Source organism: Pleuronectes platessa, chromosome 16 (assembly GCF_947347685.1).
Source record: "Pleuronectes platessa chromosome 16, fPlePla1.1, whole genome shotgun sequence".
NCBI classification, from domain to species: Eukaryota; Metazoa; Chordata; class Actinopteri; order Pleuronectiformes; family Pleuronectidae; genus Pleuronectes; species Pleuronectes platessa.
This window is the reverse complement of record NC_070641.1, coordinates 8,756,564-8,784,369: the sequence shown is the minus strand read 5'-3', so window position 1 is coordinate 8,784,369 and position 27,806 is coordinate 8,756,564. Positions and strand designations below refer to the sequence as shown.

The 27,806-nt window shown below is 40.9% G+C and overlaps 1 protein-coding gene across 3 annotated transcripts in view; it reads right to left on the bottom strand.

Annotated features, from left to right (window-relative positions):
- The window catches only part of spop (speckle type BTB/POZ protein), a 98,884-nt gene extending 74,921 nt beyond the window's left edge, over positions 1-23,963 (bottom strand). For 2 of the 3 annotated variants that reach the window (XM_053444036.1, XM_053444039.1), the window contains exon 1: positions 23,874-23,935. The gene's annotated coding sequence lies outside the window, so the exon portion shown is untranslated. Of the gene's footprint in view, positions 1-1,006; positions 1,145-23,873 lie in introns of all 3 variants that reach the window. The other variant, XM_053444037.1, reaches the window with a different exon arrangement.
- Positions 23,964-27,806: the final 3,843 nt, after the last annotated feature.

Here is a 27,806-nt window from a genome sequence, read left to right as displayed (position 1 = left end):
TAGTTTGCTTGAGAACAAATGATTAATTCTATTTTCAGTCATGACCTCAGAAAAAGTTCTGGCGAATAGCTTTCAGATATGAAGAACACAGCGGGAGAATATCCAGGGCTAGACATGTTCACAACAACAAGATAACTTCCTGAACATTAAGCCGAGGGGTTGGCACCTAGGTAGAGCATGCAGGGGACAGAACATGACGGATAAACTCTTCTGCAGAAATCATGTTATTTTTTGTTTAGAGCACATCGATACCAGAATTGATTTTTATGACCAAAATCTCTTGAATCCTGTTTTCATTTCAAAGAGACTTATCTTTCTGCATCCTCTACGTGCACATCTTTTTAATCCTGAGATATATTTATTATTTTTGTTTTTGTGTTCGAAAAATCATCAACACACCGACTTAATCGCTTTGAATTCTCCGGATATTTTACTAGGGAGCTGGCAGGAGAAGGAATTTTGGAGAATAACCGGAGCAACTGACTCTGACATTTGCGTTCTCACGCACAGCCTCCTCCGGATAATTCCAGTAGAATGTCCTCAGTTAATTGCATTTCTAAAGAAATATAATATACTGAGTAATCATTTTCAACAGCATGTCTTCCAGGGCAAAACATATATTTAAAAAACTCTCTGGAAGACTATCAAAGACAAGTTAAGGAATATAGGATTCATAGGATTACAGCATCTCCAACCTAATTAAACATGTAAATCTGATTAACTGTTGATTTATAATAATAACACTGATCCGTATACTGTATGTGGGCTGACAAATCAGTGTAGAAAACATGGCACCAACAATATTTAAGATAAAGTAGGTTAGGGTTAGTTTAATAAATAAAATATTTCATTGATGGGAATATGTGGCCTTGAGTTTCAATAGCATGGTCCCAAACATTTTTTACGAATTTTCCAAGACCTGCACACACTTGGCATTTCCCAATATTGGTACAGACCAATGTCCTCACTTCCCTCGCCCAAGATCCTCACCCTATTTGGTACTCACCTAGATCAAAGTCCCTTGCACATCTGTTCTGCTATCCGCTGCCATGACTAGCCAGCTGGACTGTGTGCGTCAGGTCTCTGCATCTGTAGGTGTGTCACTATACTGCGTGTCTGTCCAAAGCAGGAGCTTCTTGGCAAGCTGCAAACGCAAACACCCGAAAGAATCAACAACACGGCGAGCGTGGGTGTGAGCCAGTGCCTTATCATATTCTTACAAGAGACTCCAAGTCAAGTTGACTGTTTGTGCGCACATCTGTTATGTAGGAGACTTGAAAACAGAATTTTCTTTAGATAGAGTGTATGTGTGTGTTTGTATGTAACTGTTTGACAATATATTACAAAGACATGTTTTATGAGGACTGTAGTGAGGTTTACACAGCCAGGCGGAACATAGTGGGAGAGGGGTCCTCCCAATGTAATTACAACCGCCATTAAAACACTAATCCAAACACAAACAGTATCTGGACTGTATCCAAACAAAAAGCCAAGTCACAGGTGTAAACAGATCCATGGAGGAAAGCGATCTCATTCCCACAAATCAAATGATTGTGCTAAGCAGATTCAAAGCAGGTTTTAAGCTTCCTTGATACTTTTAAGGCTATATACTCTGACCCTTAAATAATGGAGAGAAAAAAAGTTGCGGATATAATTCTGATATAGGCATTGCATGTTAATTTGATATGTAAATGGCCGACAGTCAACCATATAATAGTCAAACTAACCTGACAGAGCAGACCCACGGTGACAGTCAACACCAGAGTGAAAGTCTGCTCTGACATTCTCATTAAAATCCTCCAAGTCTTATTCTCTTCAGATACCACTTTATCTAAATAAACATGGCCGTAGACGCTAACTCATACTCCACATGCCAGCCAACCACAGAGGAGCAGGACTTCCCGGGGGCAGCTGGTTGTGTCTGGTCAACCATTATTCTAAAAAAGGTCTGTGTATTGTTAAAAAGAAAAACGTCTGAAGCCACACTGATACTATTTGGGCTCATAATAAAGCCAATCCATAAAGATGCCTGACATTTAAAGGTTCAGTGTGAATTAGGTGAAAGGGATCAATTGACAGAAATTTAATATAAAATAATCCTGGTGATGTTTTCACTATTGTGTTTGATTTAAATTGTACAAATTGTTGCTTTCTTTACCCTTTGTATTTAGATACTATATATTTACATCGGGAGCAGGTCCCCTCTACTGAGGCCGCCATGTTTTTTACACTAGCCAAGACAAACTAAACACCTTTTGACTTTTTATGACAACTGAAGGCTCCCACAGGTTCTCTTTCAAGATTGGAAGGGGAGGATGAGGTGAAGGTCTTCAGCTGCAACATGACACTTATGACAATAGATGTCACTAAAGTCCACACACAAACCTTTAAACGAGAAAACTCTGCCTTAATCGACTTTTAGTTTATACCAGCTTATAAAGCTCAAAGATTTATGAGTTTTAAAACAGGCATGAATGACTTGAAACTATGGTGATACGTAAATGTGAGACGCAAATTGCCTTAAATTGAAATGAATTTCCAGTGAAACTAAAACACTAAACACTATGATGTACTGTGCAAAGAATAGACCACACTGAGGTTATTTGTATTCATGACCAGAACTAAACCTGCCTGTGGGCTTTTACCTTAGAGAGACAACTGATGATCAACATGAATGAATGAAATAACTTAAGAGCCGCATGTTTACATATACATACCACGAAAATGTCAATCGGATGCAAAATCGCAGAGGTTGAGCCCTGAAAGAAATGTCAAAAAGCTAGTCTGACTCTGTGATCTCTGTATGGGCCCAGTGCGGTTTGATCAATAGCTAACCTGAAATGAATATGTAATCATTCTCTCTGAATCCAACTCGACATGCACTCCAAACTTTAAAAAAGACTAGACAGACAAAACTAAGATTAATAGGACTCATTTCAAAATCTTTTTAATACCGACCGAGTTTGAGGAAACATTTTCAGCAGGCAGACAAGTACTGACCATCCTACTTTACAACGATTTGGGATTTTTTCAATTGCTCTCCATTTTTTCTAATTTATCACAAAAGTTGAGACTACGTTACTTCAGTAATCCCTCTTTTCTTTAAGTTTTAAGATCCATTTCATTTGTCGCTACTATAGATTTAATAATGAAGCTTATTTTATCAGGATCATAGAGAAAACTGAAAAATGATAAAAGAAGAGGAGGATGAGACAACAGCTCTATTTGTTGTGAAAATAGTGAGAAAAAAAGAATTGCCAACTGATTCAACGATCAATTGTTTTTTGGATCCAGCTTTTCCCCGCTGAGTATTTCTCTTTCATATTATCATTAACTGAATATCTTGGGTTTTGGGCTGTAATAAAAAATTAACTTTCTGAAGGTGTCACATTCTAAGACAGAGAACTCTTCCTTTGTATTTAATATTTTATTGGTAAAAAACCATTACCTATTATAATTAAATGAAAACATGATAAATAATGAAACCAAATATCAGCTGTTTTCACTCTAAATCTTCACTGTCCACAACTTGCTAATCACCAAATGGTGGATGGAAAAAGTAAGCTACTAGCTAATGAACATAGAGGAACCTTTTAGCACCTAAAGAGCAAGACTTCTTCCCTCAGAGGAGGGTGGTGACCAAACCAGGGCTCAAAGAATCTTAAATTACAACAACCAGGAGGACAGAGTTCCAAACTCGACCAACTCCGACTAGTAAGAATTTTGTCAGACGAGAGTTTATCGACCAACTGACCAGCTGAACAGGAGACTACCGCTCAGAACTTTCTCTGTCAAATACTCATGCTGGTCAGAGGTGTGATCACTGTGACCACAGGAAAATGAAGTATGACCTGGAGCTTGTAATGAGCCCATCAAGAGTTTGGATAAGCATGACAGTACTTGGCCTTTCATGCCCTTCCTGTCTTCTACTTTCACGCTGTTTTCTCCTCCTTTGACTCCGGTAGTCTCAAGTGGTCACTATCGACCGAGACGGATGACATTAGTCATGCCACCAAAACCCGACTGGTTGATCCCAGCGCTGTCTGAGCATCATGAGATGGTGTGGTCTGTCTAGGGAAAACAGAATAGAAAAGGAGGATGGAGCTGCCAGACAGGGATGTGGGAAACAACAATACAAGAGCAGGGAGAATTGAAAGCAGGCGGATAAAGGATAGGTGGCTGTACAATAGACTGATAAAATAGAGCAAGAAAGACAGAAGGGAAAAAGGACTGGAACAGCAACTCAAACAATACTAAAGAACAGAGGCGCGAGGAGGCACTCTAAAGGGATGCTAGGCAAATTAAGCAAAGGGCAGAGGGGGGCACAATGAGATGAGGATAGCCCAAAAAAAAGAATGCCAGAACCAATTCTTCTCTCAGCAGAAGGGAGAATTAAGAACAACAAAGAAAGGCTTGTTCCTCTCAGTCTCACCTGTCCGAAAAGCTGCACAGACTTAAAAAGTCCAATATGTAGAAAGGAGTAAAAATGCCAGGAGGTTACACGAAGCACTTGACTATATTCAAAAAGAGTCGCAGAGGAAGAATAACCGACACAATTAAGAGAATAATTGTCATCACAGCCAATCAACCCAGTGCTGCCCACACACAGGCACTGAGCAATAGACCTATCATGAAGAAGGATAAAGAGCTGTTGATTCCCCCTAGCAATCCCGCACTGACTGCTTATAGTGAATACCTGATACCTTAACGGCTTACAGGCTACAGCATTTTAATGCAACAGAAACAAGAGACACATGTAGAAAATCATTCCATCACATCCCTGCCTCATTTGCATCCTGAGAGGAAAGCATGACATTCAAATATAATCCTGCTGACATGCAAACTACGTGCAGCCAATTCCATAACCCGTGGGTCCATCAGAAACAAGAATGATGTGTGAGTCTGAAACCAATCACAGATGAATGCACACTCCCGCTCAATAAAATACAAACCAAATTTAATGAGCTCTCAAGCTCCTCCACTGTGACATTTCCTCTTTCATTTCTCCGTCTTTTACAACTAACATCCTCCCTACCACCATTTCTCTTATCCCCTCCCGAATATAACCTGCCCTCCCTCGCTCAGTTTGTCATTCTAAATCCACTTCTCTGCCTCCGTCTTTTTCTCTCTCCATCCAAAACAACAGCCATTTCAGAAAGAGGGCCATCAATCTTCTTCAGTGATACCAGAGTGCGAGAGAGTGCCAAGGCTACAGCAGATTACTATCTCTCCTTACCTCCACTCAACACTGGATAACATAGAAGGAGAGGGTGGGCAGACAGAGAGGCAAAGAAACAATCTTAGATAGCAGGCGGACACATTAGATCTTAAAAGCCTCAAACAAACGTCCACCCCTGTCAACAGCGGAGACTTGTCAAATAAAGAAGGACAGCGGCTGAATTTAAAAAATCTAATCCTAAATGGCAACTTCAAGCCTGACCCTTCGTTTATTTCCAGAGTTCTGCTGATGTAGGAACACAGGCTATACACTTCAGCTTGTATTTCTGGTAAACAACTGGCTTGGGTGGAGGATCTGGTGTTATTATCAATTGGTTTGAAATCAGTTAATCAAATTAATTATTCTAAAAAATTATTTTGAAATGGATCTAATGATAGCAAGAATCTGTAAAATTGCAATAAAAAAAATCCACCAGCTCACAAAGGCTAAGTCTCTTCTTGAGAAATTACTTAACACAAACAATCAATAATGTTGACTTAATATATTCATTTAACTAAACATTTTATTGACCAATTGACAAACTGCGTTGTGCTTGGGCATGGACAGCATTTTATAAAATTTGAATTCAGTGCAAAACCCTATTCTCAGATCCAAATCCTTTAAATCTCTTAGCATGACCCGAAACTGTAAATATGAAATTATAATTAAAATGTACATGCATCTGGCTGTTTTTCAGACATTAACTGGAGTTTGGAGTTTGCCTGTCATATTTGAAGAGAGCAGCAGGAGATTTTCTGGAACTTTTGCTCGAATGGTGTTGTCTCATCAAGTTGACATCTTCGTCAGCAACTTCTACATGTGATTCTACTGATTTCACATCCATCACATGTAAGAGACGTCATCATCACACCCACTCGCTCACTGTCAGTTTCTGGTAGTTTTACTCTTGTATTCTCATATGGGGTCACACTGACATTATCCAGAAATTTCACTGAGGGGCTGGCACTAAATCTTCTGGAAAATGTCTAGAGCAACTGAGTCCGTCATTTGTATTCTCACATACAGCTCCTCAGGAAAATGAAAGGGAAACGGTCCAGACTTCAGTGCATGTCTGAAGGTAGCTTCTGACACAGCAAAATAACTATGACGAACATATTACTTTACACACGTTTTTTTAATGGGTTACTTGCTTCAAATGCTGGTGATCCCAATTCATAATTGTTATTCTGACAGAATTAAAATGTTGATATGATATTCATGAAAGAGGAATGACTAATGAGAGAATGCTCCCTGGTACAATGAGCTAGATCAAATATCTAGGGAATTTGTTTTTCTAATTTATTGGTAATTTAACAACCACCGCGGTTTCATTCAACTTATTCACACAGTGCTTATCTATCATTCACATGTCCCATGCAGACACTGCTAGCACAGCCGTCAAGGGCAACTTGGGGTCCAGAGTCGGGCCCAACGACACTTTCAACATGCCGATGGGAGGAACAAACCGCCGACCTTCTGATTGAGAGACAAGCTGCTCTCCCTCCCGAGCCATTACAGTTCAACAAGACAGCTAGAGTAGCCACTTTGTTGGATCTACAACAGTCCCAACAAAACTACCAGAGTAAATTTTTTTTGATGACATTTTAACAGTGATGGCTGTCAGCACTGGCAAAAGATGTGAAGCTTAAAAAGGTTAAGGGAGAAGAGGATTTGCTGAGAGAGTAATGTTAGCGGTAGAGCTTGAAGCAAATAGGAGTTGGAGCCAAAATACCACCCATACTGTTTCAGCACTAGCATGCATGTGTGTAAATACAAAGGAGCTGGGGGACATGATGGAGCAGCTGATAATTATTTATTGAAAAGACCCCAAGCAAACAGTAAGTAGCGCATATGTAAATGTGTTTGAAAGTGTTAGAGCCTAAATTTGCAGCTTCACGATGCTTAAAAACTCCAGAACGTGTGCGAGCATGTGTGTGACGAAGCACTGGAGCAAAGCAAAGGTGCAAAAGCCAGAGCTGTGACCTTGCGGCGGGGAGGGGTTTTTAACGAGCCGCCTCAATGCCCCATGTGTTACACTGGCAATAATCCATACACACATACTCTCACACTGGGTATCTATCACTAGCAAATCCAAGGCCAAGTGCGTAATTCTGAGAAAATCCCATGAGAGAAAAAGATAGGATACATGGGAAAGTCTGGAGGAGAGTTTTTGCAAAGCAAATTCTCCTATTACCAGCTAACGCAAGTGTGGTGTAGTAAAGGCTCTGCGCTTTCTTATTTCTTATACAAATAGTCTTCTGCAGCAATGTGCATCGTGTTTAATCCAAGCACACATAAAGTCCACAAAGCCAGCTTTGACGGCTCCATCCGCACGAGAGCATGATAGGGGTAATCGCTATGCAGCTTTTGCACTGTAGAGAAAATACTGAGTCCAATAGTCTGAGACCACAGGCTCAGACTCCCCACATAGCAGAGTTTTGTCAGGCATAATAAACCCTCCTTGTTTGGTCACACCACTGTTGAAGAGGAAGAGTAAACTGAGAGTTGGTTCTATCTGTCCCTCAGCAACAGCAGAGCTCTGAGTGGGGATCGGCACAGAGTGGCTTCTGTTGGGCCTCTGAGCGACACCGTGACAAAGAGGAAGGGGAGGAGGAAGAGGCAATGGGACACGGGCTCAACCAGCCTCTTAAGACTTTGACACTAACATAATCACTGATAATTGATTCGGCTGTCATCTAATCACACAAGAAGAGACGATTCTGAAGAGGCACAAATATCATCGAATCACTTTCATCTTTGGACCCATTCAGCATCCTCAAAGGGGCTTTGATCATCAGCGGGCCAAAGAGAGCGAGGGGGCACGCGGGCCAAGGACAGCAGAGAGACTGAGAGCGGAGACAAACAGATAGACGAGGGAGACAACCACCCTTTGCTGTTACAGGATGGCCCTGAGATTTCACATAATGGGACAGCAACAGTTCGGTTGACCAGCATACAAACTTATTGAGCATAACCTTGTCAAATACGCTGACAAGATACATTTCAAACTTGTTTAAATCAACTCAATTGAATACATTTTTGATTGTTATGCAGAAATACATAAAGAATGTGCAGTTGCCTCTACATGTGCCTACTTGTGCCGATATATTTTTCCACATTATACATTTGATTCATTGTTTATATTTTCTGTTATGTTGTCATTAACCATTTTTAAGATTTGAACAGCACATAATTACTTTATTTATGTGCTGTTGAATGATGATGATTGTTGTCCTTCAAATCCCAATAAAAATTTGATCACAAAAAAAAAAGATTTGAACAGCAGGAGATTGTGGAGGTCAGTCTTGTTTTACGATAACAGGAACATTCAGGTGAGGGGTGGTGCCTGGGTAGACCATGAAGGAGTCAGGACCTGACGTATACATTTGCAGTGTTTTTTTACAGCACATCAACTCGTCAGCACTTATCGCCGAAAGCTCTCGTATCCTCGTCCGTGTCTTCTACATGTGGGGATCCTCGTTTTCATCCTGGGATATTTGCATTCTTCCACTGTCGGTCGTGTGATAGAAACATAATCAATACGCTTCCCATGTTTTTTTTCATGGGCTAACTCTAAGATTGTCCAGGCTGGACCGAAAAGTTTGTGAATATGTCCGGAGCAACTGACTTGGACATTTTCGTTCTCACATACAACCCTTCCAGAAAAATTCAGGAAAATGTTCAAACTTTAGTGCATTCCTAAAAACATCTATTGAGTAATTTTCTGCAAATACCACAGGGACAATTCAACTAATGTTAATGCCATTAGTTAATAAAAAAATGACTACTATCATACAGTATATGTTAACTGCCATCCACAACACTCAGAGGTACACTAATAAATCGAAGGTGCTTCTCATTTTAGTTAATAAATACATTTGAACCCGTTTCACCTGTGCTTTCAGCAGAGCCCTGCTTCTTAACATGGCATAACATGGAGCACCAATTCTAGTCCATCCTCACTGCTTTGTTATTAACGTGTAATGGAGACGCATGAGGTAAGTCTAGTAGCAGTGACTGAGGGTACCTATCTGCTGAGTGAACTGATGAAGACGGAGGGCTCCCTGTAGCCTTACAGTCTGAGCGCGGATAAATTGGCCAGCCTCCACCCTTTCCCCGCCTGCAGCGAGGATGTGTGTGCATGAGAATCAGCATGGACACCTGCTAGACTAGAACTGACAATATAAAGTGGCAGTGTCACCGATTTCATGAACGCAGGGACGCCAAGAGCACAAATGAGCAGAAGGGCCTCTATTATGTCACAGTACAGGGGCGTATGATAGTGACGAAAAATGATATCTTGATATCTGGGGGGATTTTTTTGATAATGATAAGTAGATGGTATTTCGCGTCCTTCAAAAAGGTGTTGATTCTTAAGATATTGACTGTTTGGTGACATGAATCATACAGGCAGAGCTGATTGGCTGAAATAGTTTTTGGCGAGGCAATGTTTCAAAAGTCGCTCTCTACCTGTGAATTTGCTCTGCTTTTCATATTCTTCATATTTTGGTTGGTTTGCACATGGTGAAACAAGAGCTGTCTTTTATGACATATTTGTCAGATCGCCCTTTTTGAAGCAACATCCATCTTTTAAAAGCCAAACCACTGCCATTGGAGTGGGTATCATCCACATCTAGCAAGTTAATCTCACAACGAATATTTTGAGCCTGGTGGTGACTTTATAAAGTCTCCTGTTTCTGTTTGTTCACTAATTTATAACTTCAGTCATGCAAGTTGTAGTAGCTATGTATGACCTAGCACACTGTATGCACTGTGACACAAGCTACTTCAGACATGCAATGAACTCCGGATATGGTCCACTGTTTCTACAGAGGAGGTGTATGTGTGAACGCAAATGTCCGAATGACAGACACTATCTGACTTGGTCCCTGTTGTCCACCGAGAGTCCATAGGAGTCAATGTGAGAACAGAGCAGGAGTTCCCCAACTGGATTCAGCATGAGGGGGGGGGGATCGCTATCTTCTCTGATCCAGAAGATAGCGAAGCAGACCTCCATTACCTACAAGCTCGGCTTGCTTTTCCGAGGAGCGATTTTCAAGTCTTCGCCCGATGGGGTGGACACACAGAGCGAGCTCATCTCGGTGCTGACCGCGGTGCGGGTGGCGGACCTGAAAATCACTCCCCTGAAAAGCAAGCCGAGCTCCGGGGCTCCAGAGCCCCCCGGTCACCTACATGAACATCTGCGAGACGGAGGTGTTCAGCATGGGGGTGTTCCTGCTGAGGCCCGGCGCCTCCACACCGCTGCACGACCACCCGGACATGAACAGGATGCTCAAGGTCTTTACACCGCCTCATGTCTGCTGTGTTGTGGCTCCACACACACTCTGTCTGTTAGGTGACTTGTGTTCGAAAGGGTTAAAAACCAAAGGATGAGGAGTGGGATCATTTCATTAGCTTTAGGAAACTGTTCATACATGAAGTTGTACTGTTTGACTTTGTGACCTGTGCATTTCTCCGTATTTATAACCTTATATACTTTGATTTTTTTTTTATATTTTCAGAGTAGTACAAGCAAATTCTATGTTTCAATTGTTTGAAATGTTACTGACTTGGGAGCAGTAAGACACCAATAATTTTCCAATTTTTTTTCTTAAGATGGTAAATTTGCACACAGTGTTTATAAGGTGCATGCCCTGTGTTTATACAATGACTTTGTTTAAAATACTTAAATTCACAGTGGCAAAGCCCCTGATTTGTTGCTCTTGTTTCTGTAATGAGCAGTTAAATAAAAATGTAAAATGTGGGAAAGAATATTTTACACTAAATGTATTTAATATTGTTTTGGTCATATTTAAATCATTCATTACGTTTTATTGGGGGGGGGGGGGGGGGGGAATCGCGATTAGATTATTTTCCCAAATCGTTCAGCCCTATATAGTATCTCGATGTACTTTTTTTTTTGAACTTAAGTTTTTATTGAACTTTTTTCAGGCATGGTACATGACAAATTAAACATCTTATCAAATTAAACATCATTCTTTATACAGGAACAACACAGCAAAACAATAAAACAATAAAACCAGGGTCCTAGTGGGGATCATTATTTACCTTTATGTAATTCCAAAACCTGTCCCAAGGAGTCACCCCCTCCTCCCTGTCATCACTCAATCTACTAAGCATACATTCATAGGATGCAGTTTCAGTCATTGCACATACCCATTCTTTCACATGTGGAATTTCTGGCGCCTTCCAATGTCTTAAAATAACTCGGCAGGCTGTTGTTGTACCCACCGAAATTACAGAAAAATTACATTTGGTTATGTTGGGTAATTGAGACTTGTCCCCCAGTAAACAGAGCTCTGGACTTAGGGGAATTTCTGTTCCAAGCCAGTTACTTAAAATATTTAGAATCTGAGTCCAGAAAGGTCTAATCAAGACGCATTCCCACATACAGTGAAGGAAAGTACCAGCTTCCTCCTTGCATTTCCAGCACAGATCATCACCCAATAGTTTCATCCTATACAGTCTGGATGGTGTGAAATAGAATTTATGTAATACCTTATATTGTGTAAGTTTTCCCCTTGCCTCTCTCACATATTTACCACAATCAGCCACAATTACTGCCCATCTATCACTATTAATCTCTCCACTAAGGTCCCTCTGCCAAATCATCTTTAACTGGTTAGAGTCATTGCCGAGAGAAGAATTAGCAATTTTATAAAATTGTGAGGCTTTTCGTTTTCTGAGTGGAAGTTTCATATAATCGCTCATCATATTATCGGTAATATTGTATGGCTTTGAGGTAATGCAACTCCTCATTTGCAAAAATTTCCAAAAATGATCCTTTCCCACCAAATCAAATTTCTGCAACAGCTTATCATATGACAAAAACACTCCATCTTCAAATAGATCATTAATGGTGTTTAAGCCTCTAGCGTGCCACTGTTTCCAATACACGGGTTTGTATCTCGATGTACTTTAAACAAAATCATGTGTTCTTCGCAGCAGACGTCATACGTTACATCCTGCCTCTGCCTGCAGTACCACACCTCACCTGAATCCTTCAGAGAACTTGCCGCTGCATTGTGCCTATGTAACGGGCAAACTGTGGAGATAGTCCAGAACCAATCCTCCCGAGACCCTCCGCAGGGCATGTCTACAAACTGCAACAGTGAATGTGTGGGCTCACAAGGTGGCTTTTTAATAGGTTTGGAAAGTAGAGAGCAAAACTTGATTATGACAGCTCTAACATAATTAAAACAACATTAAGACATAATTGTAGATTGTGATATCATAGACCCCTGCAAACAGTACACCTAATAAGTATTTTGGACTATATATCCTCCTCCACAGCTCCAACAAACTTAACTCTCTAAAATTAAAGGTTGCAGAGCAAAAGCAGCATGAGACTGAAAAACAAACACCTTTCCACCGCATCATTTTATGTAGAAAATAACCAGTGAGAGAGGAGATTTTACCGAACCATAGGAGCTATTTTAGGTAGACTACAGGAGTTGGATATGTACATAGAGAAGAAAGGGAGGAAAGAGAAAAGCTTAGGGCTAAATTATTCTCCCTTGCTGATGTGCACATGGACAACAGTGGACACCAAAGACACATAGCTGTTCTTATTATAGTTCTTAATGTCTGCTTGTAATTTGCTTGGTGCAGACCATGCACGGTTGAGGTCAACGTAGTGTAGCTGTGTGTCCAGACACAACAAATTGGACGCACAGTGTGGCACGTAGCTCCTCTGATGACATTTACGTCGCTTGGATCCTTGCATAGATGCAAAAAGTATAATGCTTGCCTGAGAGGAAACAAATTGATTAAAGGCTGAAAAGAGAGGGAAAGGGGAGCGGGCTAATGACAGAAGGAAGAGAAGAAAAAGACAAGTAAGTGAGAAAATGCAAATGAGAGGCTGCCGAGCAAAAGAGAAAAGAGGGCAAAGAGAAAGTGAGAGATTACAACAGGAACTGCTGGACAGGAATCTGAAGAGAAGAACAAAGCGGCCGATGAAAACGTGCGGCAAGAAAGGGGGAGCGAGAGCACAGGAGGAAATGGCAATACATGAGACATCACACAGCCTTTTGCTGCTGAAAAAAGGCCACGTGCTTCCTCATATGTCCTTCAAAACATAGTGCTGACAGCTCCAGACATCACAGCACAATATGTTCCAGGAAAGAGAAATGCAGTAGCCAGAGAAAATGAAAAGATGAAGAGGGGTGGCAAGAAAGAGAGAAGGGTAAAATAAAAAAGGTAAAGATGATCCCAAGAGAGATGGTCCATGGCATCTGTTAGTCACAGGCCAGGACCACAGGGAAGAAGAGGAGGAGGAGAAGGAGTACAGACTGCTACTCCTCTCCTCAGTCCTGCTCTCCCTGGCTGTCCTCCACAGCAGCTGGAGGCTAGACTTCGGCTCCTCCAGCAGCCATTAGGGAGAGAGGCCAGGCCTTGGGAAGGGGTCATACACAATCACCGACCAAAACAAAACTCAGGGATGCACATCTGCATCATTAGCAGAGAGACCCAGAGTCTCCTGATGTCTATTCACTGCAAAACAGATCCCTCAGAAACGTGGCCACCACAGTCCCAGTGCACACAAACACCCTCTACACAATTGCTATCCAGCGATGTCAGCCTCCTCTTCATGAATATTCATATGCCTCATTAGCACTCAAGTGGGGGAACACGGCATATTGCATGAGACTCCCCTTACTTGGAGAGAGAATGAGAGTTGAGGGAGGGAGAGAAAAGGGGAAGAAGAGATGGGACACATGGTGATTGTAGAGGAAGCAAAGGGGAAGAGAAGCAGAGTAAGAGGCAAAGCATTCTTTTCACTGCCAGCAAACTTTTTTGAGTCTCAAGAGTGAAGAGGGAGAATGTTCCATATTGTTCCGGGAGCTGATAAACTCCTGCCACTTTTCCTTAGGAAGCCAGACTAGGGCAGTATGAAAGCAGCGTCAGCAGCAGGGACAGCACAGCGGGAGCGCAGGCAGAGAATTACAGGCCATTTTACCCAACAAAAGCACAAGCAATAAAGGCTTTAAAACAGCTGCAATTTCTCTGCTTAATGTCTGGCTGTTCACAATAACAGCTGAACTGTTTGAGATATGTGAAAATGCACCTCAACACAAGCTGCAGCTGTACAGACATTCGTGCAACCCTTCGTCTTTGTTCAGCAACAAAACAAACCCGCACATGCAGCCGTACAAAGCCCGGCTGTCTAGTACAGAGACACTGAGTCTGTCAGTCCAGTCAGTCAGACTCTTTCTCTCTGAGCCACTTGCCAACAGACACACACACGGACAGATACAACCAAAAGTAGAGAGGGGATTATTTTTCTCTTTATGTTGTAATGCCAGTGAATCCCTTAACAGGAACTGCCAACAGGGGAAATCTCCCATCCTGCAGCTGTGTCCTCAGAGAGACCCTGGAAAGTGTAGAATCAGCGGACTCCATTTCCTTGACTTTTTGTCCGTGGTTGTGGTGACACAGGCATTCGGACACTAGCAGAGGAGGACATGAGGTGAAGTTGGACGATGCCCAAATATTTTGCCCCACCAGTCACTCTGGTCCTTTAAAGGGCATGGACAAAAAAACCACGCAACCATAATTGGACCAGGTCTCTGGAAATCAATACTGCTGCTTAAATGAGGGGCCTTCACCAAAGCTATTTCATATTCCAGCATCCACACACACTTTCAGACAAAAAAAAAAAAAACTTCAATTTCAGAACGGTATGAACTATCGATTCACAGCCATGGTTCAGACCCGTCCTCCGTCTCTCCCTGTCCTCTCTCTTTGCCAGTCCCCTACCCTTGACAATGCTTTTCCAATCTCTGTTAAATGGAAACGTGAATGTTTATGTTCAGTAGTGAGAGTGGTGGACTCGTCCTTATCTGTGAACTTCATTAGACCACCACTCAAATCCCTCACAAGTGACCTACCGTGGTGTTACTTCAGTTGGTCTGGGACAAGGTCATTCTAAGTCTCATCCCCTGGTAACATGAATCACTGGAAGGGCAGCTACAGCTATCTTTTTTAAATATAAACAAAGTAATTCTTTCCCTGCACAAATTGAATAATGCAGCTACTTACTGCTCTTTCTAGATGCATTTCAATGTTTTCACAATTTTTTACATTGTTTGCTCTTTATTTTAGCTTCAGTCAGTAACAGCTGTCAAAACAGCAGATTTTTGTGTGTGGCCCAGAAAAAAAGTTTCAACTTTATTATTATTTACAGAAATAATGAACAATTATTTTCGTACCTGATTAAACTCTACATTATTTTCTTAACTAATTTATTAACCGTTTGTTCAATAAAATATCAGAAAATAGTGAAATTGCCAATTACAAGTCAAAAGCAGCCAAGCTGAAATATTCAAATTCACATAAATCCAATGCAATTCTATTAAAGCCTGAGAAAACCAGCAAATACTGACACATGACTAAAGCTGGAACTAGCCATTTAGTGGCATGTTTCCTTTAAAATTGATCAAAGCAACAAGTTAATTGTCTTAATTGTTTCAGTCATTTATTGTCAATCAAATAATCAATTAACTGGCAAATTGACAAATGTGCAGTCATTTCCGATCTAAAAGTCTACACTGTGTTTACTGTCATTCACGGTTGTGTTTCTCTCCTTTCCTCTGCTCTCACTTCCAGTGTGTGTGTGTGTGTGTGTGTGTGTGTGTGTGTGTGTGTGTGTGTGTGTGTGTGTGCTCGCCCTTTCCCACACGCGGTTCAGGGAGGAGAGACAGTTTGAAAACTCTTAATGTTAAGTTAAATAAACCTTTCCAACAAATGTTACAAATCACTCTTAAACCCAAACACGGACAGACGTCCAACCCTGAACATCTGAAAGTGAGTGAAAGCAAAATATAACAGCAATCTGGCGAAAGTGGCGAGGAGGTTAGCAGCTCTCCTGCTGTTACATCTGCACCCCCCCCCCCCCCCTCCCCCCCTCCCCCCCCCCCAACAAGCATCGGAGGACTGGCTTTGACCCATAGCTGTCGGAAAGGAAATACATTACCTCTGCAAGACTGGTAATAATTAGGTTAGGTGCTAAAGTAAATAAAATGTGCACTTATATCAACTTCATACAATCTTTTACCACTCAGACCACAAACTGTCCAATTTGCATCTGTACACAACAACAAAAATGAAAAAACATGAGACCCCCCAGAAGCAGTCAAGCTAGGATTAAACACTGTTAGTAGTGTCAATTTACAATCTGCATGCAACAACTATGCATATAAATGAGTGAATAAGTTCAGTTAGATCCAAATTGAGGATGTTATTGTTATTTTCATCTCATTTAACATATAAACCACAGTTTCTGGCTTCATGGCTTTTCTTCCTGGACACTTTATCATTATTCTAAACACATTAACCCTGGTTTTGCTTTCAACATTTTACATAAAAATGATATCCTTGTCAAATGCCAATTTCAGCCTCGACAGAGCTGCGTTTGGTAATCAAACCATTTGGATGGGTCAACATATTCCAGGCATAAATGCCAGATAATATCAGCAAATTTGGATGTGACTTTTGGGCAGTGACACTTCTATCCAACTGTGTTGTCATTAATTCATATTCAGATGGCTTCCGCGGGTCACACGTTGTGCTGAGCAGCATGGCGCAGACCAGGGACTTGACCAGTTCAAATCACGGGTCCAAACTCAGCATGCATGCATGATTTAAATACATCTAAATGGCAGATGGCAAGAGAGCCGGCTCATGTCTGGCTCCAAGACAGAAGCAGCGATGTGGGGGGAGGCAGACGATGACGTACTCGAGTGAGGAATGGCTCGGCTTGTCTTTAAGATGACTTTTCCTCTTAAAACATTCACTTCATCTGTGTCACTGCAGCTCTCAACTTGTTATTGGAATATAGCGCCGTGCAAGAACGTTGGAAAACCATTCGATGCCGGCACTGTCTGCATCAGTCACACGCTGACACTCACATACACACCGAAAATACATTTCATCCTCCACATCCGAAACAGCCAATAGCACTGGCAGGCATTTGCGACCCCAATCCATATTTCAATTTTCCTTCTCTCATGCAAACTAATTCAATACTTGTTTCCTTCCCCCACAAGTGATCAGCTATGTGAGAAATGAGCTTCTTCTCGTGCTGCCTCTATAAAATGCCCAATCAGAGACATTTTTGAGAGAGCCTCTGCCTACATCGATTATGTCTCGGTAGGCCTGCGCAAAGGCAGATTCTTGGAGGTAACACTTGAGGATGGAAAATCTGTGCTTTATAACATTCTCACCGCAAAGCACAAAATACAAATCACTTCTCTCCACATTTCCTGTCGTCAGTCTGCGTTCAGCCCGTCTTACATTTTTTAGACTCTAAAACGACATCGTCTACTGTCAGTGTCAATATGAAGGGCTTAACTACTTATGGTTTCCAAGCCATTAAACAAGTATTAAACTGTGGGTCAGTCCGTTGAATGAGTAGTTCTTATATGATTTGCTCTAATTTCAGATTTGACCCCGAGAGTGGAATTCAGCTAAAAACATTTATCAGTGCAGATTCATAAAGTTGTAAACATCCCTCAATGCCAAAGACAGAATGCAAACGCTGTGGGCTGTGATGCCATCGGCCAACTCTTCTTGGATTCGATCCACCGACGCAGCTCAGGAGACAAACCGGCCACAGAGACGAGCCAAGTTTTAGGGGGAATATACGTATGTCGTGTGAAATCAGGCTCATCAGATGGGATCCATTCATTTGGATTCTACAATGGATTTCTGACGAATGAACAATCCCCAAATGCTCCCTCCTTTCTGACTAGTATTTGATATACTAACTGCTGATGCATTTTCCAATCAGACACCACAGAACAGACTCGCTCATCTTGACATCTCTCCCTGTGGCGCCATCAACAAAGCTCAGACACAAATAATAATATGACTGTAAACAAATACAGTACATGGATAACTGGCTGCGGCAGAGACAAACTGAGAAACGGTGCAGTGCAGAAATATTTTGCTTGATGAAATTCACTTTATTGATCAGTATATTACTAATCTTTACATTCACTACATTTCCATTAATATAAAAGTACTAAATAAGTAAACATGCAGTATAAATATAAGGAAATATTGAAATAGTAAAAATATATGGCGAGGAGTCCAAGATGTCAGTCAAATCTTTGAAATGTAACTGAGGCTTGATACTGTTTAATGATAAATTCTTTGAATATCTATAAGAGAAAACACAAATACAACCATAAATAGAACTTAAATTGAGAAAATAAATAAACTAAATCTTTTCTTCATAGTATATTCTGTCAAATAAAAGTTTTCATATTTGTAAACATAAACCGGGTACCCATACTGCGTGGGAAAAGCTCATAAAGGCCGATATTATCTGCCAACGTATGGGCTCTAGTAAAATAGGATGTACATAGAAAGATATAAAGATTCTATGGACTTAAAGATTGCAAGTATTGCACAGTTTAAATGACATTGCATTGGAGTTAACTATTGGTGCATTTGAAAGTCACGATCCTGGTGCTTGTGGTCGAGCGGCAACGGGGCTGGTTGTTAATTCTGTAAGGAACAACCTTCGTTATACCCTGAACATGCAGGGGCATGTGTCCTCGACAAACCAACATAACCATACTCATTTAATGTTACTAAAATAGGCAACGATGATTAACAACACGCAGCGAAACACGGGAGTCTGGCCGCACTTTTCCTCACAAGTCATTACCCATGTAGAGGGTGAGGCAAGCAGGTAATAGCGACAAATATAGGGCCTTAAACGACGACAGCTTTACGATGCCTGAGTGGCCACTACGACTCCATTCCTGTCAGATCCTATTAGCTTGGCCTCCACTGTGCGTTTCGATTGGCTCTTGGCCTATTCCCAGCAGTTACAGAAGCACCTCCCGTAAATAAACCAAATGGCTGCATCTTGTAGGGTGTGAAGGGCGGGGGGGGGACAGAGGGAGGCGAGGGGGGGTCCGTGCAGCTGGGCACTTGTGTGTAAAGAACATCCGACAGAGCGGTTGAATAGTTTAATATACAGCACCGGGCTAAATGGACACAGTCGACAAGAGGGACAGCTCGACACATATCAGTGGAAGAGTTTAAATTTGACTGGTGTTTAAGAAGAATACAAGCAGCCGGGCGAGGGAAGCGCTGTTAAATCAAGACAAGTGGTCTCATTCCACTCCACACACACTCCCATAAACAAAGTAAAAAGTGTATCTGCCAGCTGCCAGGTGGAAGTGGAAGGAAAGGCCACCTGTCTAATAACCGTTTCTGATGCACACAGCTCAGCAATATGAAACTAAGCATCTGGCCTGTCCCCCTCAAACTGATCGTGTTAACAGCACAAGTGTCACAGATCCTCACATGGAATTCATTTGGTTGGTTCCCCTAACCAGCTTTTATCTCTGCTCACCAAAAAGATAATTTTGTGTCACAATTTAACGAATTAGGGCTTGGGATCGCAATGTGGTTTTGCCACCAACACCCAGCCACCAGATGTCCACTGGACGTTTTGAGGAAGAGAAGAGAGTGAGGATGTATTGGTTGTTGTCCAGCTAAGCCAGGAGCTTTTTATCCAAGACACTTCTCTACTTTCTTTACAAACCAAATAGCCCTGCAGTAAAATTAAATGGATTTGCAAATTCTAGGGACAATTATTAAAAATGCAATGCTTGACATGCTGCAGCTAAATTAGTTTTTTTAACTGCATTTGGAACAGGTACAGATAAAAAAAAAGAGCTGGACTGAAACTATGCATGCTGACAGAAGAAAGGCTGGCAGGGCTGCTCACAAAGTGAAATTTAATCAGCTATTTGTACTTCAAACTTCTGAAAGAAATAATAATATGCTGGAAGAATTCTATTGGGGGGGACATAAAATAAAGTAGCATATATGGTATTTGTAATACTAATTAATATAATAATAAATGAGATAGTAGTACATGTCAGTTGCATACAGAAACAGACCTTTGAATGCATGTGATTGTTTCTGTACTATTCTTTTTCAGACAATTGGATGTGTCATAGCAGGAAGAGCACAGCAGTGTATTTGATACAAATAATGATGGCTCTGTAATCAGTGATCCATGTTCAATCATAGACTGTATTACCATGGACCATGATAGCTGCCCTTAAATTAAGGGTCTTAAGTGTCTCCATCGCCCCCTGGTGGTTTTCTACACATCAAATAAGTTTTTCTGTGATGTCAGTGTTCGTATCTGAGATATTTTGGTTTCACATCTGGATAGTGGGAGGATATGAAGGCAAGTTGTTCATCTTTATGAGACTAAGCAGAAGCATCACATAACTTAATATAAGGGTCACTGAATCATTAGAATGTGTACAAAAACCCTGACCCTTAGATCTAAACTTGAGGTGTGGGGGGGGGGGGGCATCCCTTTCATATTGCGACCACGTTGTGTTTTTGCTCAACTTTGACACAGTCAATAATTACTCTAGTCTGTGTTTTTTTATTAAAACACCATATAGTGACATTACATCTCATCGTTTTCTCAATGAGTGTAAGCGAGGGAAATTTTTTACGCTGTGCTGAAGCGACTGAGACAACTGCAGCTGTAACTCTGTAAGCAGTAAGTCAAATACTATCAGAAAACAGCAGAATGGGTTTTCTTTTCCCGGATGAGCAGCAGCCTTTTAAAAACACTCACACACATATTTCCACAAACTTTTACACCAACATAGCTCATTGTACCGACAGATATGTAAAGAGTGTGATTGACAGTAGGAGAGGAACAGTAAAATGCTAAAAATGCAAAGCCAGTCTACAAGTAATCTTTGAGATGCAAATATTTTCACCCATTGACTGTTATGAATCAAACACGCCTCCCATTCAAAGCGGTTCTGAGCTCCCACTTGCCTCTTTACTCATGCATACAGTTCCAGCACAGTGGAGTGGAAAAAAACTGTGGACCAAACCAAATGAAACAGCTATTCCACCAACTTGCTCCTCATTACTCAGCACAAATAAGAATTGAGAAGTATTTAACTGTGTTTTTTTAACAGTTATAAATTTATTCAGGATTATTTCTTTATTGTTAAGTCATCATGATTTATTTTTACAATTTACCCAAATAGGTAGTTAGTCAATTGTTCATGACCTGGATCAATGTGTTTTGTCAATGCAATTGTTTTCTCATTATCAAGCCGTCAATTAGGACTGCAACAAAAAGTTAACAATGATAAACCAGGTTGATTCTTTTCTTCATTAATCAATCAATTGCTTTGTCTTTAAAATGTCAAAGCACAATCCAAAGTGGTGCCTGTTATCAAATGTCTCCCTTTGTCTTTAGAATCATGTGACAAAGAAAACAAATATTATTTGATTATATCAGCAAATGTTTGGGTTTTAAAATAAAAATAAAATTAGTATTTGATTATTCACATAGCTGCTGATTACCATTTTGTTATTTGACTAATTGTTTAATCAACTCATTGCTGACTATCTGATCTTGTGTTACTTTTAAATTGTTTGTTAAATAGTGTTGTAACGTTGCTGTAAGGCTGCATAAAATATTGTCATTATTGATTATTATTACAGAGCTGAAGATAATGTGTTATTTAGCCCAAGACAACTAAATGCAGCAAACTCTCATTTTGAAGAAAAACAATTACTAAAATAGCTGCTCTTTAATTTTCTGCCAATCCACAAAGAATGAATTCAATTGATTCTTAATGCTCAAGAAGTAGACATAAATGAATTTTAGTTTTCTTGTCATATCATAAAATGTTCAATTCCACATAATGACATGACATATAAATAACAACTTCTATTGATTTACACTCCTGCTCCAAACAAGAAAAACATTCATTTATAGGAAAGTTGTTTTCTGTTTGAATGAACACTGGTTTTTTAAACCCCTGAGAATTTATTTTTTCAATCAAACCAATTTTTGATTTCCACAATAAAAACACTTCCTCCTTCCTTCTTTATAAAATCTGGTGTCAGGCCAAGGACCACATGTCTGTATTTCCCCATGAGGATTTTCTAACCCAGTGCTATTGTTATTACACACCAGTCTGTTCCTCAACATCCAATCAGCCCAACATACTCCACAAGGTTTCCCTCCAATGCCTTATGTCACAGATGTGCTTGGAGCTTGGATCTAATATGTGCAACAATCTAATCAATTATTTGACTGACAGAAAATGTGTCTTTAAAACTTATGATAATCGATTAATCATTCTATTTAGTCCAGTGTGAGGATTAGCTGCTTCTCTCTGGTTTATAACGCTTCGTTTCTATTTTTGACCGGTTGATTGGACAAAACAGGGCATGTAAAGTTCATTGTGAAAATTCCTTGATAACAAAAATGTATTCAAGGCTTTTTTCTCAAACTTTCCCCCACATCTCACCGTCCTCCTCGGGGGACTGAGTCTGCTCCGACTGGGGAACTTGATCGAAGAGGTTTTGTGCCGTCCTCTGACATCATATAGACCATCGGTTCCCAAACTGGGGTACATGTACCCCCAGGGGTACGCGAAGTGGTTCAGGGGGTACGCGGGGAGAACATTTTATTTGCGTTTTCAAAGTGAAAAAGGCTATTACATTTTCAAACTGAGCTATAAATAATCATGCAATATTAAATAGTCTGAATAGCCAAGTCGCATTGCCAAAAATACTCATGTATATCCATATTCAGCGAAATAATTACACTGCCAAAAATAGTTACAGGTAGGTTAGTGACCGTTAGTCAAAACTAGGGATGGGCATAATTAATCGACGATCGATTAATTGATCATTAAGAATTTAGTCTATGACATTATTTTGGCATCCTCTCAAGCACACCCGTCTCATTAACCTGAGCTGAAGTCCGCTCCGGCCTTGCCCCCCTTTTCAAATTTAACCCACACTTCTGCACACTGTTTAGTTTATTTATGTCCTTAGTTGAACATTGTTAGTGTGTTTTCTTCCAGCATTTGACGCTGAGTATCTAGATTTTCATCTGTTTTGCCTTGTTTGAGTTAAATAGTTATTCCCGTTAAGCCCCTGAGTGAGTTAGTTCGACCTCCTTGTTTGTTTGTCATTTCCCTTTATCCACTTCCATCCGAGTCCTGAAATCCCTGACAATTTCACAGTTTCACAAGTGTTATAGGCTATATGTGCGCGGGGGGGGGACTTGTTGCACTGGTCTCGTTGTCACGTCCCACTATATGGCAGTGGCCTCTCAGTTCGGGCTCTCCTCAGTCTGATCTGCAGGGGTTCTCAGTGTAAAGTGCTGCTGTCCCGCGCTGAGACTGCAGATGCATCATGCAACACAGGAGGAGCAACCTGCAGCCGGCCGGATCACTATTTGGCAGGATTCGCCGACTGAGCCGAACGATTCAGCGCAACACGTGTTCTGCTAGTGGGCTCATTATTTTGCATGAGGGAAATTTGCCCGCTGATGTGACGTCAGCATCCAAGCAGCGGCAAGACGCGGAAAAATTACAAAAAGCCGCCGGGAAGTGCTTCCTAAAGCCCCGCAGCACAAATACCCGACCCGCACCCTGGCTCACCAGCTAACATTAGCCAGCTAGCGCCTAACGTTCACGACGTGTAAAAGTGCTGCGAGCGTTGAATCACGGCCAAACTTACAACGTGTGTCAATGCCGGTGATGTACTGTGACGCACAGGGAGTCAGTGTAGGAAGAGGTCGTTCTAAAGCGGTGAGACTCACCTTTTGTTTCGTAGTTCCACGGAAGCGTTGAAGGATTTTTGACAACTGCTGTCACCGCACTTCCGGGTGAGCCTGTGACGTGTAAGGGCGCGTCACAGGCGTGTGGCCATGCTGGGATTGTTTTGATTGTGGAGCAGGTCGATTCTCTGAGGAGGAGGAATCTCACTGGGAGTTTGTCCCATTAAAGACTGATTTGTCTCAGTAATCATGTCACAGACATTTTTTTCATCAAGCATCAAATATATGCAGCTCAAAAGACATGTGATTGATTTTGCATCAATATTTAAGATCCCTTCAACTTCTGTGAACTGGTGGATGAAACAATATATGAATGTTTTGGGTCTTTTGGTTTAGGTGTATATGTTATAAGGATAAAAACTGGGCAAACAAATCAGGGATGTCAGGATAAGGATTTTGTTTAACCCTTCTATATTTTGAAAGTTATGATTTTATACCTATACCAACCAAATTCAAAACACTTAAATAACTTTAAAATTATACTTCACTATAAAAGTATACTTAGGTATGCTTGTCACATTTCACTATTGTTAGGGGTTGGGTACAAAAAAAAGCATATAATAATATACAGATAACAGAAGTGAGACAATATTTTTTTTTTTTGCAATTCTACAGACTGAGAAGACAACACATGAAAATACACAAGAAAAGATTTCAGCTTGTATGTTTGTCAATTTTTGAATAAAACTGACATAAAAAACACAGCTAGCCCCATTTCCATCAATGGACAGTGTCAAGTCATTCAGTAAGTTACAGTACACCTCAATAATAGTAACTTACTGAAAAATGTGCTATTTTATACATTTTTTATTAATGTTCAACTCTTCTTGCTGGATTGTTTCAAGAAAAATAACGTCACATACTCCACATGTTTTTATTTGACACATGAACATAGTTAGATTTACCTCCTTAACCAATACAGATTATTCATATATCTGTGTAACTCAATCTAAAAGAACAGATTCCATTAAAATCATTAGAAAGTATAAATTGACTGTATATAAGACCTAACTAATCATCGATACTCATGAAACTTGAGTGATCCTGATAATATATGTTAATTAGCACTTGTCAAATTGTATTTTTACTTGGAGCTGGACATCAGTGTTGAAGCCTTGAAGTAAATCTGTTTTTCTTCCAGCGTACTGTACCATATTTTTTTCTTTAGCTGAGCGACAATTCATCTTCAATACACACTTTTTTTTTGTAGCCAGTAATTGCTTCACTTTATTTCCCGAATTCTGATCATTAAGAGCATGTGTTTGGGATTTTGTGTTTTCAGGGCAAACCCCATTAAACGCAGCAAACTTTGCCACGTGTGAGGTTTTTGGTGAATTATTGCCCTCATAAAAGTGGGTCATCCCAGCAGGAAACAGATGCAAGCAAGATGAGTGGGGATACAATAGATAAAGCATCAAGCAATTAAAAATCCACTGAGAATGATGGAATATATAAATGAGTGTACAGTGTCTTTGTGCAGATCCCGGGCTTTGCTGCTCGATGAGTTGACAGGAAAAGACGTGCGATAATATGATTATGATTGTGATGCCAGAATTCAAATTGAAAAGAAGGCAGTGCAGGCTGGCTTATTCTGCAGATGTGTGGAGGCAGTGTTGCAGATATTAAGTCTCCACATGTGGGTATAGCTCCCCATGTAGGTTATCTTGGCAATTTCGCGATGTTATAGGAATATCGTAACATGATTTTCTCTTTTGAAGATTTAAATCTATTCATCCAACTTCAACAAAAGCACATGGGATAACTATGCATTTGCTGTGATGCTCATCCAAACGGTTGTCTGGTGGGATATTTATTATAAGGCAAAGTAAATTAGGCAGAAAAACAAAAAAAGTATGGATAGAATCTGGCAATTGAATAAAGAAAACAGAAGAAAAAGTTGTTAAGACACCTGGATTTTTTTCCTCTTTGGAATGTTTGATCTCTTGAGGAAGACAATTGCCGCAATGATGATATTCATGAGATCCTTTAGCTTCCCTGCTGCGTGAAACAGTCCATCTCCCCACAGATTTAAATTCCATACATCTGTGTTGACACTGTATTGCTGCTCTCATATTGTAAACACTGATCTGAACTTTTTTTTCCATTCTGTTTGTTGTTTTCTAATGATTAGTGCCTCCTCTTCATGATTCATAATGTGGAATTGTCCCAGGCGGTGGGATGTTTCAGAACATGAAATTGTATTACTGTGTGACGACCCCAGCTTGCTGCACAGGTCTGGCACCGTGTTCAGCCACGGCTCAGCTCTGGAGTTTTATGCAATTATAAATAAATAAGCATGTGGACGGGAAGCAGACAGGGCCCTATGGGGACAAGCTGAGAGAAAATAGAGGAAGTTTAATTAAAGCTGCAAACTGCACTCCCACACACAGACACACACGCACGTATGCATCTCCCTTGCAACTATACAAAAGAGAAATTATCTGAGCGTGCTAGTGCCGTGTTTGTATCCACATGCACATGAATCTGTGTGTGAACATGTCTACAGACCATATCACAGACGGGAAACGTGAGTGTGGAGTAATCCCCATGATGTTTAGATAAGGTTGTCCAAACTTCTTTATCACACAGTTCTGGATGTTTTACCTCCCTGATAACAAAGGCAAAGGTATTTTAATTGTCTCTTCCAGTACTTCACCCCCAGTCACCTCGCTATCACACCCTCTACACAGCCACAGTGAAATGGTTTGGTGTACGCCGCTGTGTTTTTTGTTACATTATTTTCTGCAAAATGATTGAACCGCCAGTCTCCTTGTAATTACCTAAGGGGTGCAGGCAAAAGCACAGCCAGTAAAAGGCTGATGAGGGAGTATTGAATTTGCACTTCAATTAGAGTGCTTATAAAGTGTGGATTACACAAGGACTCCAGGGCCACAGCTCTCACTCAATTACCACAGTGCACTACGGAAGGAGGGACAGTGTATGCAGGAAGGGGGTGGAAGGCCAATAGGCAGCGGGCTAAAAGGAGCAAGGTGACGCGAGAAGACAGGAGGAGAAAAAGTAAGAGATGTCAAGTATTTGTGCGGCCTGAGCCAAATATATAACCGGGATGGATCCGTGCAAAGACAAGGACGGAGAAAAGGATTAAATGGGGAGGAACAACTGGGGGGAGATCCATCCATGTGTGACTCGGGTCCCCCGCTCGAAGTGCTGGCCTTGGATTCAACAAGGACGTCTGAAAACATGCATCCATTAAACTTCCCGGCGCTACACAATGTGGCACCACACTCATTCCAAATAGCTGTGTGTGTGTGTATATGTGTGTGTGTGTGTGTGTGTGTGCGTGTGCGTGTGCGTGTGCGTGTGTGTGTGTGTGTGTGTGTGTATATGTGTGTGTGTATATGTGTATGTGTGTGCGTGTGCGTGTGCGTGTTTGTGTGCGTGTGTGTGTGTGTGTGTGTGTACTCGCGCATTAATTTCCGTTCTCTGTGTTGTTTACAAACGTCTCCTTCAAGTTGAAGGGGGTTTACAGAAGACTCTGTTCAAAAAATGAAGCAAGAAAAATCCTCAACAATGTGTCTGAGTCCCTGAGTAAATTCTCAAATGGATTATTGAGCCAATGAGCGAAAATCAGCAGCCATTTAGAGTGGATTTGTCTGCAAGGCAGCGATAAACGGCAGCTCGCCTTTCCACGGCTTAGCTCCTTGATTCTGAGAAGGAGATGCTTGAAGGACATGCTTTTAGAGTAAACAAACCAATGGCAGTGAAGAAAGAGGGAAAATTTCAATTTGACTGCACGACTAAAACTGAGGAAGACGTAGTGAGATGAAATGAACGTGAATAATTAATTGTTTTAGAGCTAAATGCAGGTTTCGCGGTGTTTAATCACTGGTTGTGATGTTTGCCCGAGGCACGGTGAGTTTTCAATGATTTAAAGATTCAAATGTGTAGAGGAAT